Raw genomic sequence first — 19,206 nt, 5'->3', positions numbered from 1 at the left:
CAGAAAGAGATGGTAGAGCAGTTGCAACCCACTGGTTGGTCGTGAGCAAAAAGTCCAAGCAATAAATAAAGATACCTCTAAATTCTGCATTTATCTTGTCACATCTGCTGCGCTTCAAAGACAGAGGTCAAATGTCAGGCTATGTGTTCTGACAAATTGCTGATTATTTTTATAGGTCGAAGTCTGCCAGACAGTGTGCTGTCTGGTTTGCTAACGACATCTCGGGGACATTCAGAAATGTTCCCTGGGAATGCATTCTGCCGTTGCCCTTTGAATTTGCTGGCTCTATTTCTTATAGGCTGTTCAGCTCCAGTCGTCCCTTCCCCAGTACAAACCACACTTACTGTATTCTTGTGCAAGAGCTCGATTTCTGTAAACAGGCCTTTAAATCTTGTTCTTATCTTGTCACATTTGCTGTGCATTCAAAAGCAGAGGTCAAATTTCAGGCTCTGTCTTCTAAGGAGCTTGGTGTTTTCTTTATCTGGCTTCAAAGTGAGAGGATTTATCTGACAATAATGCTGGCTACTGGGGATGTGCTTCAAAATGGCTGTACAATGTTGTTTTATTTTCTAGCACACTATAAACTTTAAATTTCTGTAAATGTACTGTGCAGGTATTTCAGAATAAATCAGATTTAAAAAGCACAAATGAATTTTTTTTTGGTAATTCTGAAGTGCGGTGGAAACAAATAATTTATTTCGGTCAAAGCAAATAAATGCACTAGGTGATAAAATTTCCACACATTATCGTTTGTGCTCTGTATACTTTTAGCAGTATTCTGTGTGTATTGGTAATTTCAATTGAAGATGTGTTGTGTGTGTAATGACAGTACGCTACCACATCATTCATAGGTCACTTTATCCCACTCCATTCTACTTTGCACTATACCTCACCACTGCAGTCTACTCTGCACAACTACACACTATACCACCCTACATCACTGCACTCTACTCTGCGCCACTCCACTCTACATCATTTCACTTCCCTTTATGCCTCTGTACTTTACACCACTCTACTCTTTTCCACTGCACTTTCCCCCTACACTACTCTACTATGCATCACTGCACTCTTAGTCGCTGTACTACACTCTGCGCCACTCCACTCTATGCCACTCTACTCTGCAACACTGCACTCTATGCCACTTCGACTCTACACAAATGCACTCTACTCTGTACCACTCAATTGTACACCAGTGCACTATATGACAATCCACTCTTTGCCACTCTAATCTACTTTGCACTCTACACCACTTTAATCTATGCCACTGTAGTCTACCATGCACCTCGCTACTCTACTCTGAAACAATCTACTCTGCGCCACTGCACTAATCGCCACTCCGCTGAGGGCCACTCCACTCTACTCTGTGCCATTGCACTCTATTCTGCACCACTTCATTCTGCATAAATACACTTTAAACAACTTTACTCAACACCAATGCACTCCATACAATCTACTCTGCACCACTGCATTCACCGCCATTGCACTCTGCACAACTGCACTCTACGCCACTTTATTCTACTCTGCACCCCTGTCCTCTATGCCACTGCACTCCATGCCACTCTATTCTACTCGGCTCCACTGTAATCTATGCCACGGCAAGCCACTCTACGGCACACTACTCTACACCACTGCACTCTACAACACTCTACTCTGCAACACTGCACTCTCTGCCACTGAACTCTGCGCCACTTTACTCTGCATCACTCTACTCTATGCCACTCTATGCTGATGCAGTCTACACCACTACACTCTGCACCACTACACTCTACCCTACACCATTCTGCTCTTTTTCTACCATTCCATTCTATGACAGTGCACTTTATGCTAATGCACTCAACACTACTTCACTCAAAACCAATGCACTCCATGCCACTCTGTTCTGCAACACTGCACTCTCCACCAGTGAACTCTATGCCATTCTGCACCTCTCTACTCTGCACCACTGCATTGTATGCCACTGCACTCTACTCTGCACCAATCTACTCAATGCCACTCCACTGCACTCTACGCCAATGTATGCTAAACCAATGTACGCTATGCCAATGCACTCTATGCTACTACACTGTACACCACTCTAATCTAGTGTGTTCCACTGCACTCTGACACTGCACTCTACTCCATACCACTCTACTCTACACAGTGCACTCTACCCCCCTCTACTATGCACCACTGCATTATTTGCCATTGCACTCTACACCACTCCAGTTTAGGCCACTTAACTCAACTCTGCACCACTCCACTCTATGCCACTACACTCTATGCCACTCTACTCTGCAACACCAGACTATGCCACTGCACTGTACGCCACTCCTCTATGCCACTGCACTCTACCCTGCACCACTCTAATCTACCCTGCATCACCCAACTCTACCCTGCACCACTTCACTCAACGCAACACCACTCCACTCTATGCCAATTCACTCTACTCTGAAACAATCTACTCTACACCCCTGCACTCTACCCCGTGTCACTCGACTCTATGCTGCTGCACTCTTCATGACTCTACTCTGCACAACTCTACTCCACTTCACTCTACGCAAGTACTCTATGCCACTGCCCTCTACCCTGCACCATTCCACTTTACTCTGCAGTACTCCACTCTAAACCACGTCACTGTACTCTGAAACAATCTACTCTATGCCACTGCACTCTAACCTCCACCGCTCCACTCTACCCAGCACCACTCCACTCTACGCCACTCCACCCGACTCAGAATCAATCTACGCTATGCCACTGCTCTCTGTTACTCGACTCCATTCTGCGCCACTCAACTCTACACCAATGCACTCTAGGTCATTGCACTATACACTGCGCCATTCTACTCTACTGTGCACCACTGTATGCCACTCTGCTCTAAACCACTGCACTGTGCACCAATGTAATCAACACCACTTTACTCAAAACCAATGCACTCTACTCCACTGCACTCTACACCAATTACTCTGCACCACTGCACTCTATGCCATTATACTCTACTCTGCAACATGCTACACCACTGTACGCTATGCCACTGCAAGTGCCGCCACTTAACACCATTGTGCTCTATGTCAATGCACTCTAGGCCACTCTATACTCTGCACCACCGTACTCTAGGCCACTGCTCTCTGCAGCACTCTATGCAACTGTAATGTACACCACTGTGTTCTACGACACTACTCTGTAAGACTGCTCTCTCTGTGACTGAATTCTCTGCCACTCGACTCTGCACCACTGCACTCTACACCATTGCATGCTCCGCCACTCTACACCATTGCGCTCTAGGTCACTGCAGTGTACTCAATTCTATTCTACTCTGCACTACTGCTCTCTTCGCCACTCTACTTTACTCTATTATGCCCCACTGCACTCCATGCCACTGAACTCTACACAACTCTACTGAACACCACTGCACTCTACCTCTCTATGTTACGTTGTTAGGTTGGCTTATAGGGTGCACGTATCTTCCTGGCAGGGGTCTCTAAGCGCTGCAGCAGTTCCAAAGGTTTGAGAGGCCTAGAGTGGAAAAGTGTCAAATGGCTACTCTACTCTATTCTACACCTTTGCACTCTACCCTGCACCAGTTCACTCTACGCCACTGCAATTTACTCTGCACCACTCTCCTCTACATCACTGCACTCTACGCCAATGCGCTCTAAGCTACTTTAATCAAAACCAGTGCACTCTGTGTCACTACACTCTACACTAATCTACTCTGTACCACTGTACTTTATGTCACTCTAGGCCACACTACTCCACACTACAACACTCCATTCTATGACACTTCACTCTGCGATGCTCCAGTCTATGATGCTGTACTCCATTAAACTATACTTCACTCTATGCTACTCTATGCATCTAGCTCTACGCCACTCCATGCCACTTTCCACCACTGTATTGTACAACACACTACTCCACTAAACTCTATGCCACTCTACTCCACTCCACCCTATGCAAGTTTACTCTATAACACTCTGCCACTCCACTCTACTCCACTCTATGGCAATCTACTCTGCTCTATACAACTCCACTCTACAACACTCAACTCCACTCTATGCAACACCCTCTACGCTACGCCAGTCTGCTCCACACCACTCCATGACATTCTGCCACTCTACTTGACAACACTCTGATCCACTCTACGGCACTCAACTGTACTCCACTCAAATCTACTCCAGTTTATGCCCTGCCACACCAATACTGTACTCCCTCTAAGACAGACTACAACTCTCTACACCACTCCACTTCACTCCACACTACTCAACTCTATGCCACCTCATAACACTTCACTCTACTCCATTCCATGCTACTTTACCCTGCTAATGTGTAGCCATACAGAACAGCAGCCACGCCAGTGTACAACATGGCTAAAATATATTAGCAAAGCCAAGAGCTTTTGCATAGGCAAGAACTATTGGTTTTGCCAATGCTTGTTTAACATGGAACTGGTGTTTGCAAACTACTCTCGCTTTGCAGTCAGAGAAAGAAAAGAAAAGTGAATTATGTGACTATTTTGCTGGGGCACACAAGTGTGTGAGGAAAGGCTGTATGAAGTAATTTTTTAGTAACACAGCATATTGTAAATACCTGTAAATAAACTGTACGCATCCAGCAGTTAGGAAAGCAAATATAAAGCATTTTTGTAATTTTGAAGTGTGATGTAAACAAAGATTTTAATCGGATCAGAACAAATCAAGAAACTTTCCTCGGTGATGCACAGATAATAAATACTCTGTAAAACTCGATTTACACATGTTATAATTTGTGTGCAATATAATTATTTTAGTTAGACCGTATGTTTGTGGAAACTTTGTGCCCATTTCAATGTAAAATGTGCTGTCTGGAAATGACCCTGCGGTATCACATGATGCTTTAGTTACCTTTAAAAAACGCCCGCCTCATGTCCACTAATGCTAGATTGGTTGCAAAAGTTTCAGGTTTATTCATTCATGGAGCTCGTGCTCATCATATATCACTGCAATAGGTCACAAATGTCTAGTGCTTGAACCACTAGAAGCCACATCAAAAACAAACATTGGCAAAGCCGAAAGGTCTGTCTTTGGCTGCCAACTTTTGGCTTTGCCAATGTTTGTGAAGGTTCTTTGTAAAAGGGCATAAGGGAGCTACTTTTGAAGTGTAAGTGCACTTTGTGCAAGAGCAGCATGCCATCACTTACAGAGAGGTAAAGTCAGTGACTGTTGTAGTTTGACTCTGTGCCCAAGCTGTATGCTGTGGTGGGCGGAAAACAAATTTGAGTGACACACTGATAAACAAATGGATGAAGACAGCTGCCTGACAATCTAAAGATCTTGTCTAATGTCAGACCTACAAAGACAGGGATTCCTGCTGTCTTCTCTCAGAAGTGAAACAGCTAAGGTTCTGAGTAATTCAATACCAAGTATGTTTCTTGTGTAAATAACTTAAATGTGAAAAAATGACCTAGGCTGTTAAATAGGTGATAGATTTTCCAAACTTGTAATAGAATTTGTTCCAAGTAGTAATATGAGAATGTTTTTAAAAGCGTGTGCCATGTCACATTTTTGTCCACACATAAGACAGTGCAGTATGTCTCATACTTCCCCACATAAAAACTGACACATAGACATGATTCCCATATAAAAGCACACTAGGGAGCCATATTCTTTTTAGGTCAAAACCTACCAGACAGCACAACTGTCTGGTTGCGAAATAATTTTTGGAGACATGCTGAAAGCTGACCTAGGAATGCTTCCTCCCATTGCTTACCATTCACTTTGCCTTTTGTCATTCACATTTCCTTTCTTGCATCAGTCGTTGGCTGGCTTTATTTACGCTTGTCCTTCCTGCGAAGCATGGGCTCATTATCATAACTTGTATTGGCTGCTCTCATTCTGCCAAGGGTGCTTGCTATTCGGGAACTATTTTTGTCCTTTTATTCGCCTGTCGAAAGCTGCGCAAGCAGCGTTTCGCGCAGGCGAAAACTTTTGTTTAGAGTATGTGAGTGTAGTCCCGCCCCTCTGTTCCATTGGCTAGCTCCATAAATGGAGGCTAGCCATTAGAACAGAGATCTGTCCGTCAATGCCAGAGCAGATTCGGGGGCGTTCCGGCGATTTTTAGGCATTCAGCCTCTTTGGTAACGTCATTGCGGTGGTGGGCGGTTCCTATTTTTTTTTGGGGGGGGAAGGTTTGTTTTGGTCATTGCAGGCCGACCGCCTCCGGAAGAAGTCCAGGTGAGTGCTTTTTCTTGCCGTTTGCCGTTTCCGCCCCCCCTCCCGCTGTCCGTGCTTTTCCCGTCCCCCCTCCCGCTGTCCGTGCCTTTCCCGCCCCCCCTTCCACTGTCCGTGCCTTTCCCGCCCCCCCTCCCGCTGTCCGTGCCTTTCCCGCCCCCTCCCGCTGTCCGTGCCTTTCCCGTCCCCCCTCCCGCTGTCCGTGCCTTTCCCACCCCCTCCCGCTGTCCTTGCCTTTCCCGCCCCCCCTCCTGCTGTCCGTGCCTTTCCCGCCCCCCCTCCCGCTGTCCGTGCCAATCCCGCCCCCCCTCCCGCTGTCCGTGCCTTTCCCGCCCCCCCTCCCGCTGTCCGTGCTTTTCCTTGTTTTGTTGCTGATCTTAATTAAGCTAGTTTACCTGGTCATTTTTATGTATCTTGCTAGTCATTTATGAGTTTGTTTCTATATGCCACTGGTATGAAACACAACTTGTTGCTTTCTGTTGTGTGTTTATTTCCCCCGATGCTCAAATATGTCGGTGTTGGAGAGCCTCTTTGATTAACCTAATGGTGGTGTCTCTGGTTTCACGGACAGTCGTCTACTTGGCCACAACCCTTTTTTTTTCTCAGTGCAAGAGACGCGCATGTTGATGAAATTACCTGTGATAGAGAGGGATATGGTGGATTCAGGGATGTATCTACCCCTCTCAATCACACCACTTCCCCCACGGACGTGGTTCATGTGGCTAGTCATGTAGGCAACAGTGTCATTGAAAGTGTATAATTTCGATTTGTGCAAAGTGCCAATTTAAAGATCCATTTGTAACCTTCACCGCTGCCCTCCCGCTGTCCGTGCCTTTCCCGCCCCCCTCCCGCTGTCCGTGCCTTTCCCGCCCCCCCTCCCGCTGTCCGTGCCTTTCCCGCCCCCCTCCCGCTGTGCGTGCCTTTCCCGCCCCCCCCTCCCGCTGTCCGTGCCTTTCCCGCCCCCCCTCCCGCTGTCCGTGCCTTTCCTTGTTTTGTTGCTGATCTTAATTAAGCTAGTTTCCCTGATCATTTTTTTTGTATCTTGCTAGTCATTTATGAGTTTGTTTCTATATGCCACTGGTATGAAACACAACTTGTTGCTTTCTGTTGTGTGTTTATTTCCCCGATGCTCAAATATGTCGGTGTTGGAGAGCCTCTCTGATTAACCTAATGGTGGTGTCTCTGGTTTCACGGACAGCCGTCTACTTGGCCACAACCCTTTTTTTTTCTCAGTGCAAGAGACGCGCATGTTGATGAAATCACCTGTGATCGAGAGGGATATGGTGGATCCAGGGATGTATCTACCCCTCTCAATCACACCACTTCCCCCACGGACGTGGTTCATGTGGCTAGTCATGTAGGCAACAGTGTCATTGAAAGTGTATAATTTCGATTTGTGCAAAGTGCCAATTTAAAGATCCATTTGTAACCTTCACCGCTGAGTTCTGCAACATCTTTCCACACTCCGCGACATAACAAAGCTAAGCTGGCCTTTTGGCTTTGAGACTGCATAGCTTAATGTAGGAAAGGTCTATATTTAAAATAAACACTTTTTTCATGTGCTTATCTTAGCGTAGACCTAAATATATTATTTGTATTTTGTTTTGTTATATGTATATATATATATATTTTTTAAACCGTAGGACGTTTCTAAGCTAACTTTCTCTGGCTTAGCTTCAGTGATCTGCTGCCTTTGGTTCTGGGTAAGCTTCGTACTCAGCACATTTAAATCTTTATGTGCCAACTTACTCTCTAATATCTGCAATACAAGTGCATCTTCAGTTTTGCAGTTGTGGGTAGAAACAGTTCATTGATCACCATGTCCTAGCGATTTAGTAATGACGGGTTGCACATGGCATCCACCCATGCACATGTGCATACTCATGTGCACACGCGCACACACACACCTACAAACACACACACCATCACTCAGGGAGCTCCTAATTGAATGTGAGCTTTGCATGTCAGCAATACACACGTGCACACACACACACACACACACACACACCTACAAAACACACACCAACACTCAGGGAGCTCCTAATTGTCAGCAAGCTCTTTAATGACTGCAACTTAAGGCAGGGTTTTTGGTCCTTTGACAAGGTTAGTTATTATTAATCATTTTTACTGTTTGAGAGAGATTAAGCTATTGGCATTGTAAATGGCAATGCCATGTATTTATCTGTTTTCAAAACCAACATATAAATAAAAAAAATGTCATTTACAATGCCAATAGCTCTAACTTTTACAAAGGCGAAACCGTTGCATTGTAAATGCTTGTTGAGTGCATGTTTCCAAGTTTCTATGCTGTATGCCTCTCTCCCCCCACCTCGTGCACTGTGCACCTTCACACTCTAAAATATTGCTGTCTTGCCATTCGTAATGCTTCCTATTGCTCGTGTGCTTCTGTACCCCCACCTGCATTGCTCCGTCTCATTCGTGTGACTCTGCCTGCACTCGCCATTGCTTGAATCCCTGCCCCTACCATGTCCAAGGGACAAAATCAAGGCCTGAGTACTCAACACGAACATACGGAATCTTCTGTCTAACTGAATGATTCCTACACCTGATTGGAAGGCTTGTGGCTGCCATTTTTTCGCTGTCCTCATGCATCCCTGTTGCTTTCCCCCGCCCGCCCGCCCTCATCCTTGTTCCTTTTCCCTCGCCCTCCCTCGCCCTCCCTCATTCGTGTTCCTTTTTCAACCGCCCGCCCTCCCTCATCCGTGTTCCTTTTCCCCCGCCCACCCTCCCTCATCCGTGTTCCTTTCCCCGCCCGCCCTCCCTCATTCGTGGTCCTTTTTCCTGCCCGCCCTCCCTCATTCGTGGTCCTTTTCCCTGCCCGCCCTCCCTCATCCGTGTTCCTTTTCCCCGCCCGCCCTCCCTCATCCGTGTTCCTTTTCCCCGCCCGCCCTCCCTCATCCGTGTTCCTTTTCCCCGCCCTCCCTCCCTCATCTGTGTTCCTTTTCCCCGCCCGCCCTCCCTCATCCGTGTTCCTTTTCCCCACCCGCCCTCCCTCATCCGTGTTCCTTTTCCCCGCCCGCCCTCCCTCATCCGTGTTCCTTTTCCCCACCCGCCCTCCCTCATCCGTGTTCCTTTTCCCTGCCCGCCCTCCCTCATCCGTGTTCCTTTTCCCTGCCCGCCCTCCCTCATCCGTGTTCCTTTTCCCCACCCGCCCTCCCTCATCCGTGTTCCTTTTCCCCACCCGCCCTCCCTCATCCGTGTTCCTTTTCCCCACCCGCCCTCCCTCATCCGTGTTCCTTTTCCCTGCCCGCCCTCCCTCATCCGTGTTCCTTTTCCCTGCCCTCCCTCCCTGATCTGTGTTCCTTTCCCCGCCCACCCTCCCTCCCTCATCTCTGTTGCTTTCCCCACCCACCCTCCCTTATCTGTGTTGCTTTCCCCACCCACCCTCCCTCATCTGTGTTGCTTTCCCCACCCACCCTCCCTCATCTGTGTTGCTTTCCCCACCCACCCTCCCTTATCTGTGTTGCTTTCCCCACCCACCCTCCCTCATCTGTGTTGCTTTCCCCACCCGCCCTCTCTCCCTCATCTGTGTTGCTTTCCCCACCCGCCCTCTCTCCCTCATCTGTGTTGCTTTCCCCGACCGCCCTCCCTTCCACATCTGTGTTGCTTTCCCCACCCGCTCTCCTTTCCTCCCTCATATGTGTTGCTTTCCCCACCCACCCTCCCTCATCCACGTTCCTTTCTTCACCCGCCCTCCCTCGGCCGTGTTTCTTTTCTGTGCCCGCCATCCCTCATCTTTGTTGCTTTCCCCCGCCCGCCCTCCCTTGTCTGTTTTGTTTACCCCGCCCACCCTCATCTGTGTTGCTTTCCCTGCCCACCCACCCACCCTCCCTCATCTGTGTTGCTTTCCCCGCCCACCCACCCACCCTCCCTCATCTGTGTTGCTTTCCCCACTCGCCCTCCCTCCCTCATCTGTGTTGCTTTCCCCTCTTGCCTTCCCTGGTCGGTGCTGCTTTCCCCTTCTCTCCCTCCCTCGTCTGTGTTGCTTGCCCCCACCCGCCCTCCCTCATCCCTGGTGCTTACACTCACCCGCCCTCCCTCATCCCTGTTGCTTACCCCCATGCGCCCTCCCTCATCCGTGTTGCTTGCCCCACCTGCCCTCCCTCATCTGTGTTGCTTGCCCCAACCCGCCCAAACTTCTCCGTATTGCTTGCCCCCATCTGCCCTCGTCAGTGTTTCTTGCCCCGTCCACCCTCCCTCGTCAGTGTTGCTTGCCCCTGCCCACCCTCCCTCATCTGTGTTGCTTGCCCCACCCTCCCTCGTCCATGTTGCTTTCCCCCGCCCTTCCTCATCCGAGTTGCTTGCCCCGCCCACCCTCCCTCTTCTGTGTTGCTTGCCCCCGCCCACCCTCCCTCATCCGTGTTGCTTGCCCCCGCCCACCCTCCCTCATCCGTGTTGCTTGCCCCAGCTCACCCTCCCTCGTCTGTGTTGCTTGCCCCAGCCCACCCTCCCTCCTCCGTGTTGCTTGCCCCTGTCCACCCTCCCTCATCCTTGTTGCTCGCTCTCACCTGCCCTTCCTCCCTTGTCATAGTGATTTTTATCCCACACCCTCTGTTTTCCATGTTCCCCCTCAACATGCCCCTCCCTCTTTGTTGCTTTCCGCCCTCCCTCTTGCTGGCAATAAAAGTAAAAAAACACTATGGCTCTGCCAGCCCTGGCTGTGTCATAGCTCCTATTTTTTTTTTGTTTCAGCCATGCTGCTGTACTGCTTGGCTAAAAACATTGACAAAGCCAATACCTTGTATAAGCAAGGCCTATTTAATTTGCCAATGCTTGTCATATATTGTACATATACATTTTCTTCTTCCTCTTCCAAATACGTGTATAAATTCAGCCCACAAGAGAAGATAACACCAACGGTTTGTTTTATATAGTTGTAAGAGAGTGTGCTCCTTAATTGCTCCACTGTGGGCTCTCAGAACACGTGACTGGTAAAATGCCTTACAAAAAGCCCCTCATCTACCAGACACAATTTCAAGGCTAAGGCACAAATCTGCACGTGGAAAAATCAGTTTGGCTCCTTGAATTTTAGAACTATGACATTTAACAATGTTCGAAAATTGCTAGTGAAGATGGAAGGCCATTTAAGCATAGGTTTTAGTCCTTTTAATAGAAATATTTTTCTTTGACATATTCAAAATGAAAATAACCTTTACAGCCTGGTGTAACTACTATTTGATTAATTGATTTGACATATGTAGTTCTTTTACCTATCAATTAGCAGGTAATATCATTTTACTGTCCAATTTAGTCGCAGAGCAGACTTATTTTTGGTCTGAAGAAATTTCCCATTTGCACATTTTCCATATTCTTTGTGGGATGCTTAATAATTTCTTCTCAAAAACTTGGAATGTATCCTTTAAATTTGGTACCCATTCATAGATGTGATATTGAACATACCAGGTAGTGTTCTTGAGTCCTTTGATTGATTTAGTGAGTTTCATGTTCCATCAGTTGTGAATGTTTGTTCCTACCAAAGATGATTTCAGATTTCCCCATCAGTCAGTTTCGTTCCCATTGATCTTTCATTACTGAGAATTACAAATGTAACATCCTTTTGAAGCTAAGAGGGTTTCACAGTAAAGCGTGCCTTATGCCAAAAACAAATCACAATAACAGAGTTTTGTCTTTGATTCAACTATATTAGAAAACAAGCATTGGCAAAGCCAATAGGTCTGCCTTTTTGACATATTGGTTTTGTCAATGCTTTTTCCCGATGCTGTGCAACATCAGTAAACGTGTTTTTACTAATGCTGTGGGGCATCTGCAAAAATAAAGATAGATGGCAATGTGAACACACAAGTATGTGCCATGAAACTGTTAGCAGTTGCATCATTCTGTATATGTATTCATGCATGATGACGTAGGTGTCCGAATTCAGAATGAGGCAGGCATCATTTCATTAATTATTTTTATTTACTGTTCCAAGATAGCAGACACCTGCTGGAGTGGTAAATATAAAGAATGATTTTTTTACTGACACTAAATTTTGAAAAAAGATTGACCCCGCAGCTCTGAGTAGATGCCGGGACCCAGAAAAAACGTTTTTTAAGATGAAATGAAAAAAATAACTGCTTTCGGGCAAGACTGGTGGTGGAGAGCACAAAGGGGAAAAATCAATGCGGGAGAGGGGTAACAATGGAGAAGCTTTAAGTGGGATGGGAGAAAGGAAATAAAAAAACTGCAAAAGGGGAAATAATGGGTAAGCTGGAATTGAGGGTGAGAAGCAAGCGATATTTAGCTGGGATGGGTATTTTAGTGGACAAGTATCATATGACGTAAAGAACAAGAAAACACGTGGACGTACATGACCTGCTTGAATCAAAAGAAAAAAGTAGTTCTCTGAATGTGAACAGTGGAAGGATAAAAGTCACCCAATCAAAATGATGGTAAAGAAGCTATGCTACAAGGAAAGGACAAACACTAAAAGAGGAAGGAAAGCTTTTGAGAAGAAGCAAGCAAATGAGTGAACAGAAAGCTCCCCAATGGCAAGCAGTGGACTGGCTCTCAGCCCACTGCAAGTTTTTGGTATATAATTGTAAAAAAATTGTATAAAAGTTTTTGGTACATAATTTGGTCGATAATTGTTTTTTTGAGAACAGACAGAAGGCTCGGTAGGAGCGATCTAAAAAGTATTAATTGCAATACTATTTATTTTTTTGAAAGGTTTTATATAGCGCTGGCTATACAACTTCAAAATGGAGGTTAGGAGGTCGCCATAAGTTTGATTGACAGAGGAAAGAATTCTGGTATGGGGAATAAAGACTGGAGTAACTGCAGTTTTAGGGATGATGGAGCTCGATTTCCCCAGACGTCACTAGACTGTCATTGAGAAGGAGGTAAGCAAAACAAAGCGATTGTGGTCACTGGAAGTAAGTATCATACTCGATAAGTGGAGGTGCTGCCAGGAGGAAGAGAAGACTTTAGGTTGGGCTCAGATGTCCTTGTCTGTCTACATGATTTACAGATATCGTACATACATGCAGGCATTGATGATGTGCCATTGTTTTACGAAGTCTATAAGGAGAAATCCTACAGGTGCAGAGAGCCCCTCCTGTTCTGGGCTCAGAGAAAAAGGTTTCTCTGGAAACACTCCTGGAATGTCAGAGGGATTGGATTTATGTCTTAAGACCAGTTGCTGTACTGCCCATTGCAGCATAGAAGAAAGGTGCCTTACATTTCTATATAAGGGTGTTTGAACTTGGTCGACTCAAACCTTTACAGATCTTTTATTAACGTTGTGAGCCTTGTAAATTGAAAAGCTGGTAATGTTTTGTAAGAGGTGCAGCCCTAGAAGTCGTTTTCAGTAGCAACAACCCTATCCCACTGCTCCGAGGTGTCGACAAGGGCAGTGGCCGGAGTGGTGCCACTCAGCAGCCTCCCCCTTACTGCCCTTCACCGGGGCACATCTCCTGCCACATTAGCCCTCCCCACCAATGTCCCTGTGGACAGGCCTCACCCACCTTCTGAAAACAGTCCCAGTTCTCCACTCTCCTCACTCTCTGTGCGCCACCCGGGATCTCCAGCTTTTACCATCCACCCACCTATCAACATTGGGCTCCAACCTCCCTAGCCTGCGCCATTCACTGCCCTGTCCAGTGACACACCTTGGCGTCAACAACAAGTTTTTACATTTGTGGGTGCAAATTGACCGGGAAAACTTGCATCAGTCAAAGTACGAGAACCTTGCATGACTAGAGCCATCAAAATACGTCAGAATACAGCAGGGGGATGCAAGTGAGTTGTGGGACATATTTTATTTACCTTACAGCCTAAAGACACTGAAATGTGCCACATTACGGAAACCCATGGCCCTTTATAGGGAATACTTCATGAAATATTTTTCCAGTATATTATATGTGAGTGGTGTTTTATATTTCAGAAAAGTAAATGTGCTTGTTACTCAATTGATTTAAATAAATACACAAATGCAGTTTGTACTCCTTGAACTGTTTTAAACCAAACTTCGGTGAGTTTTCTGACGGCCTGTTCCCATAAATATTTAATGTTTTTTCTGTTGAATATATGCCAGTGTAGGCAAATTATTTGGTATGTAATGTTTTTACCTTTTTGTCAGCAAGATTGACAAATTCAGATGCTTTTGATTCAGGATGAAAAAACTGTACGATTACATGAGTTTTCCAGGAAAAAATGTGTAGTTCTTGACTAGTGTATATTATTATCATGTACCCTGTATGTTTCTATGGATTGTTTTCTAAGGTTGATGCGCGTCAATGCTGCGCTTGATTCAAGGTGGCTCTAAGCTATGATTGCTGGTGTTTGAACGTCTGTATCAATAACTGAAAAAAATCCCATTGGAATTAATTTTCATGTTAATGTTTTAACCTTTGACCTTTTTTTCATATTCTCGCTATAATGTTATCTTGTTTCACTTCCATCTCTTTCAACTCATTCATTTATGTTGTAGCTTTGTAAAGTGCTGCGCGTGGCCTTATTGTGGATCCCAATTCAATGATAGGATCTGCCTTTGCACCCTGTTGAACATGTTCAGAACCACATTCCTGATAAAAGTGTTAGCAGGGCGTGTTTGTGGATGTGGTGCATCCCTGAAGGCAGACAAGATGCTTGTGAACTGGCAGTGCCCTGTTGCTAAGGGATAATTCGCTTTTATCTGATGGTGTCCTTTGTTTTGCTTACTTCCAGTGTCATGTGGCCAGTCTTCCTCACTCAACCATTCAAGAACGTCATGATGTTCGGGAGTCCATGGTGTAGTGTGGCGTAGTTTCACTTGTTAATCTACTTCCCTCCATATTTAACTTCAAAAAGAATCGAGCTTCGCTAAGGTCAGTTATTTTTATTTTATTGTATTCCCCTTTGGGGGTGGGGGTGTATGTGTGTATGTATGTGAGTGTACTAGCACCCACAAACAGTATATTCTTTACAACGGCATATTTCTTCTTTTGCTGTTCTGCTATGTTTTGAGATCCTCCACTACCTTTCATTGATTGAGAAATATATTGGTAATGCATTGCTAGAGACTTAACACAGTGCTATCCAGGGTCAGACTGAAAACCAAATCCAGCCCTGACAAAAATGCTAAAATCAGCCCTCACTGGAGGATACCGGGACTAGAATGGACTTTTGGGGGATTGTTGGGTCATGACAGCTTACTCGGCTCTGAAACCAGTCAAGTTTCTTATGGCCATTCTACAAAATGCCTTAGTGGTGAATGATCAGTTTGGCCCATGTTTTTGCGTGTAGTCAGTCCTTCTGACCTTCGCAGTCACCTTGAATATGTCCCGGCAGTTCAGAGCGATAGATGATGTGCTGTGATTGTGGCATAGATAAACATGTAAATCTGGTTCAAATCGGTGCATGAAATATTTGACTGTGAGTTTTTGTTTAGTGCTGAGGTTCTCCGCGGAGTAAAGGCCCCCATCAGGCGTGCATGGAACCTGCCACTTGTCTCTTGTCAGCCTACATGCTTGATGTAAGGTCTACACATATAAAACTAGAGTGGCCTGTGGTTGGAAATATCTACTGATTGCTTGTTTGCCAACGTAAAAAAATATTGTTTTCTCTTATGTTGGGGAGAATTTCAATCAAGCAGAGCCTGACAATGGCAGAAGCATTGTCTTAAGATGGATCGGTTCATTAACGTCAATAGACACCTTTGCAATCCTTTACGCTGATTGAAGTCTCCATGGTCCCAACATGACCGTCCTGTCCTGAGGGACTGAGTACAAGTTGTTGTGGTAGCAATTGAACTGTGACCTGCTGAAGAACCGAGGATAAGACCCATAGCAACATGTTGGACTAGGTTAAGTGAGCTGTGTCCAGGATGTGTGTATGCCGGAGAGATGCTTTCAAGCAACAAACTACTTGCATGGTGCAAATGGTGCCAGTCAGTAACCTTAGAGAGTAGTGTGAAGTTGATGTTGACAGGGATCTGAGAGTGTGGCTACACATCCTCCAGCCGTAACAAGGGTTTCCTTTGTCACAGTTTATTTATTTTGCTTGGCTGATGATGTCCTTTTGGTCAATATGTTTAGCTGTCTGAACACAGGGAGACCCCTGGCTAGGATAGGCCCACTACCTCACAAAGAGTGTTGTAATCGAACTGTGTAGCTGCATCCAGAAACCGTAGGGATTCTTTCTAGCAACAGAGACCAAAGTTCCATTCGAGGCATGGAGACCCCCAGCTTCAGCTCACAATCTCCATTAACAGGTAGAACTTCAGTTTTGGAAGGTGACCTGAGGAAATATTTCATTCTCTCTCCCCCACTCCAAGAGGCTCATAACTCAGATGACAATGGTGCAAAGAATTCCGCGACTTCATCTCGGATACCATCCGAAACCATAATGTTTCATTATCAACGGGGCAAGTTTCTATGGGAAACACCTGTTCAACCCTCCTAGAGACCCATCTTTGATGTCTTGAATATACCTTCCCCCTTCATCTGTAATGCTCATCACCATTTTCTAGTTTCCCAAGGATCACCGTCTATCTATCCGGTACCTGATTAACAGAAGTACTCAGTTAATAACACCCAGAATCTTTTTAGGTCTCGGCTAGAAATGCGCTGAAAGTGCGTTCTCGCCAGAGAACTATAGTCGGCGTCTCAGCAGTTTGAAGACGACGAAGTGAGACAAGACCTGGCCCCGCGCAGCGTTTTTCCATAGGATAACGTTGTGCGCGCGGCCCTGTCTTGTCTCCACAGCATTGCATGGCAGTCCGGATCGCGTCGCGCGCCTCTCTGGAATGCAGGGGGAGTCTGCATACCAGCGCGCGGCGCTGATAAACAGGCAGTCCATCTGAGTGTCGAATGGCCCCCCTCTTGCGCGGCACCCGCTTCCTGTCTGACGTCACTGCACGCGCACAGATACCACTCTCTGCGCTCCTCAAGCGCAGCTGGAACCGGACAACTTGTTCTTTTTGGCTCGCTGGGTCCCTCTCTCGCTGAAGGCCTCGTAATGGAATTCATTTTTCATATGGTTTTGTCTGTGTTTAATCCTTAAAACACAAGCAATCATTGGCAGTGGCGCAAGGCTAATAGCTTGTTTTTAAACTTGTTGAAAGATGCGGAAGATGCGTTCCTTCTGTCACCCTCACCTCTCCCCCAAAAACACACAAGGTGCTCTCTGGGGACCCGATCTCCCATGTCAGTGCTTTAGTGGATGGAAAAGGTGGTGGTGTATCCAAAAGGGGTATTTAGGTGTAACTAGGTGTACCAATGCTTGTTAGCACAGATTTTTGTTCTATGTCACATGAAGGAGTAACTCACTTTCTTCCTGTCACATCACTTCATGCCGTTTCATTTACTGGGAGTGCGGAGCACTGGCAGGACCCGCCCAACTTAAAGCCATGCCATGCTCTGCTTCTTCCTACTTATTTTCGGTTACCGGGCCCCTGGGTTGGTTCCAGCAACAGCAGGAGACAGGTGTGGGTGTGCCCTACGGCTCTCACTCAGAGAATGCAGCGGTGGGTACACTCTTTGCACCAACTGGGGGCATCTGGAAGGCTGAGGACTGCTACAGCTTCACGAAGCTAGCCACGTGGTCTCTAAGCTCTGAAGTGAGGCGGGTGTAAACTCGGGACCCCCCTCCTGCACCTGCTATCACCCCATACTCTCTCACCCTGGAGTTATGGTATCCTGGCATCTCTTGAGTGACTCTCCCATGCCAGTTTACACGTGCTTGTGTTGTTAGCGGAGGGCTCGCTGTACTGCACCGTGTCTCCTAGCAGAGCCAGCCTGGGCTTGGGGCATAATTAGTCGTGTGCTCTGCGCCAAACCCCAAAAGGGGTATCTGTGCCAGTTTACAGTTGTCGCCTCTAGGGGGTATGATAGAAGTTCATTAGTGGGAAGGCGCACCTGCTCCCTGGACTTGCCCACACCGCCATCTCGTGATGACTTCTTCGCCCACTTTAGAATGAAGTACCCCAGGGCAAGAGTGGCACGTATGACCTTTTAAAGTGCCCCATGAAGCACGCAGTGCATACGAAGAGTGGGAGCTGGTTCACTGCCCTGTTGAAATGACCGTTGGCACTGCCAACTTTGTACCATGGCACACAAATGCAAGGGTATCTCCACACAGATTCGAGTGAGAACTGGGTAGGAAAGGTGGCCAGCAGGACTTCATTTCCTGATATACAAGCCCATTGGCACTGCCAGGATCCCCCGGCACAAGAATCACAGACGTGCCAGCTGATTAGTTATTACTTTGAAGTGTCAGAAAGGCTGTAGGGAGGGGCTCCTTCCGTAATGCCCCTTGCCCATCACTAGACGCCTCTGCCAGCTAGAGACGTGCCCCCCTTCATGGAGCTGGCGCCTGGGCTGCCGTGGTGACCCCGGGCCCACCCTCATGGTTCCCGAAGACTGTGGTCGCAGGCTTGTTCCAGCCACGGAGCTGGTGGGCACTTGTGCACGTCCTCCTCGGCGGGCTTGGCATCCGCTGGGCACTGGTAGACGTCTCTGCTTATTCTAAGCTGGCACCGCTACATTCTCAAGTGCCGCGAAGCAGCTCCCGGCTGCACGTGGCACTATACCGAAGGAATGATATAAACGGGCGCAGTAAGGAGAGGGCTGAAATGGTGATCTGGTGGGGCCAGAGATGCCCCGTGACATTGTGTCTGTGCGTGTGGCAGTGCCGAGGGCACCCTTTCCAGGAGGTGGGTATCAGCGGAGAGGGCAAAGGCATCTGCGCCAGGGTTACAGGGAGCTCCGGAGAAGGGAACCTGAGCTCCCCACTGACGTCCTCCGTTTTTACGACTTTTCTTACTTTTCGGCCTCGCTGTTTCTTTTTAGGCGCTCCGAGACCCCCGTGTGCCATGTAACGCTATGTACAATTAAATGTAGTTATTAACCTGTTGCTAATGCCTGCCTGTGCCTCATTCAGTCCCTCCACCTTTTCTCTGACTGCCTCCTTCTCACGACATGCAGCGAAGCCCCCACAGTGCCCACCTCTCATGTGTCTCTCCCCTGTGCGCAGCACGCGCCTCACTGTGCGCTATAACAATACTTTCCCCCAAAGGTATCCTCTC

General features: G+C 47.0%; 1 protein-coding gene across 2 annotated transcripts in view; it reads left to right on the top strand.

Moving 5' to 3' along the window:
- The window catches only part of LZTS2 (leucine zipper tumor suppressor 2), an 821,117-nt gene that overhangs the window by 511,218 nt on the left and 290,693 nt on the right, over window positions 1–19,206 (top strand). For both annotated transcript variants that reach the window (XM_078643642.1, XM_078643643.1), the window contains one exon: window positions 14,868–15,007. The gene's annotated coding sequence lies outside the window, so the exon portion shown is untranslated. The remainder of the gene's footprint in view (window positions 1–14,867; window positions 15,008–19,206) is intronic.

The sequence above is a fragment of the Lissotriton helveticus genome, chromosome 5_1 (assembly GCF_964261635.1).
Source record: "Lissotriton helveticus chromosome 5_1, aLisHel1.1, whole genome shotgun sequence".
Lineage (NCBI taxonomy): Eukaryota > Metazoa > Chordata > Amphibia > Caudata > Salamandridae > Lissotriton > Lissotriton helveticus.
This window is presented reverse-complemented; position numbering and strand designations above follow the sequence as displayed.